Source organism: Trichechus manatus, unplaced genomic scaffold, assembly GCF_000243295.1.
Source record: "Trichechus manatus latirostris isolate Lorelei unplaced genomic scaffold, TriManLat1.0 scaffold00188, whole genome shotgun sequence".
Taxonomy (NCBI): Eukaryota; Metazoa; Chordata; class Mammalia; order Sirenia; family Trichechidae; genus Trichechus; species Trichechus manatus.
In genome coordinates this window covers 3,160,349-3,162,355 of record NW_004444124.1, presented here as the reverse complement: position 1 = coordinate 3,162,355, position 2,007 = coordinate 3,160,349, and the positions used below count along the sequence as shown (strand labels likewise).

At 42.6% G+C, this 2,007-nt stretch overlaps 1 non-coding gene across 1 annotated transcript; it reads left to right on the top strand.

Moving 5' to 3' along the window:
* The first annotated feature begins 232 nt into the window (after positions 1 to 232).
* On the top strand, positions 233 to 340 carry LOC111822654 (U6 spliceosomal RNA). The gene has a single exon (XR_002825795.1). It is a non-coding gene; the product is annotated as a U6 spliceosomal RNA (small nuclear RNA).
* The last annotated feature ends 1,667 nt before the right edge of the window (positions 341 to 2,007 follow it).

The window sequence follows — 2,007 nt, the reverse complement described above, 5'->3', positions numbered from 1 at the left end:
GGACAAACAAGCAACAAGGCATCCCATCAAAAGATGGGATGTAGTGTGATGGTAGGAAAGTGAGATGTATCCAGGGTATCCAGGAGAAGGTGGTGACATTTTAGCTAGATCTGGATTAGAAGTATTCCTAGCATGTGCAAAGGTCTCGAGAAGACTGAGTTTGTGGTAAGTTTTGAGAAACTAAAAGAGCAGAGTTCAAGGTGAGAAAAAAGGTGGTTAAGAAGTTTGGAGGGTGCTCGCTTCGGCAGCACATATACTAAAATTGTGAACGATACAGAGAAGATTAACATGGCCCCTGTGCAAGGATGACGCACAAATTCATGGAGCGTTCCGTATTTTTTGGGAGGGGTGGTGGGGAACTAAATAGACAATAGATAAGTGGTAACTTTGGTGAAGGGTAAGACAGTACATATTTCTGGGGAAGCCAGCACAACTTGTACAAGGAAAGGTCATAGAAGCTCCATAGACACTTCCAAACTCCCTGAGGGACTGAATTTCTGGGCAGAGGGCTGTGGGTACCATGGTCTTGGCAAACATCTAGCTCAATTGGCATAACACAGTTTATAAAGACAATGTTCTACATTCTGCCTTGGTGAGTAGTGTCAGAGGTCTTAAAAGCCTGTGAGCAGCCATCTAAGATACTCCACTGGTCTCACCCCTTTGGGAGCAAGGGAGAATGAAGAGAAAAAGATACAAGGAAAAGATTAGTCCAAAGGACTGAAGGACCACAGCTACCATGGCCTCCACCAGACTAAGTCCAGTACAGCTAGATGGTGCCCGGCTACCACCACTGACTGCTCTGACCGGGATCACAATAGAGGGTCCTGGACAGAGCTGGAAAAGGATGTAGAACTGAATTCTAACTCACAAAAAAACACCAGAGTTACTGGCCTGACAGACTGGAGAAACCCCGAGAGTATGGCCCCTGGACACCCTTTTAGCTCAGTGGTGAAGTCACTCCCGAAGTTCACCATTCAGCCGGGGATTGGACAGCATCATAAAACGGGACTAATAAGGCACAGCAGTCCAGAGACAAGGACTAGAAGGCAGGAGGGGACAGGAAAGCTGGTGATAGGGAACCCAAGGTTAAAAAGGGACAGTGTTGACATGTCATGGGATTGTTAACCATTGTCATAGAGCAACATGTGTACTGTTTAATGAGAAACTATTTTGTTCTGTAAACCTTCATCTAAAGTGAGAATAGCAACACAACTGGAAGAACATAATCGATGTCACTGAACTGTGCATGTAGAAATTTTTGAAATGGTGTATCTTTGGCTATGAATATTTTCACCAAAAAAAAAAAAAAAGAGGTTGTGAAGGGAGAGGGTTGACATGTCGTGGGGTTATTAACCAATGTCATAAAACAATATGTGTACTGACTGTTTAATGAGAAACTATTTGTTTTGTAAACCTTCACCTAAAGTATGATTAAAAAAAAAAAAAAGAAGAAGAAGTTTGGAGGGGGAGCCAGAAGGTGGAGAACCTTGAAAACTGCTTGGACTTTATCCTGGAAGCAATTTCTTCGCAAGACCAAATCTACTTCCAATTACTATATCCGGTTCTTGGATGGTTGTCCCTAGCATCTTCCTACCTATTTTGATCTTGCACACATCATTTTCTCTTAGACAAATGCTAACAGAACAGAGCCTTTTAAACATTTTAAATAGAAAACCTAACAGAGATTTATTTGATTTTGATACTGATTAATATATAATGGGAAAATTATTCTTGGATTCAATGGCTGGTTCAGGTAGTATTTATAAAGCAGCCCCTGACCTTAAGGTGCTTAAAATATGTGGTGGGGGCACGGCATCTTGTATTTTCCAAAGATGGCTGCAACAAATCTCCTCACCCACACATTCTTTTTACAGTGTGACTTTGATATTCCTCCCAAATGAGAGGTGGGCTCTATGTTCCTTCCTCTTGAATTTGGATGAGTATCTGACTACTGGGGGCCCTGGTGGCACAGTGGTTAAGAGCTCGTCTGCTAACCAAAAGTGCGAC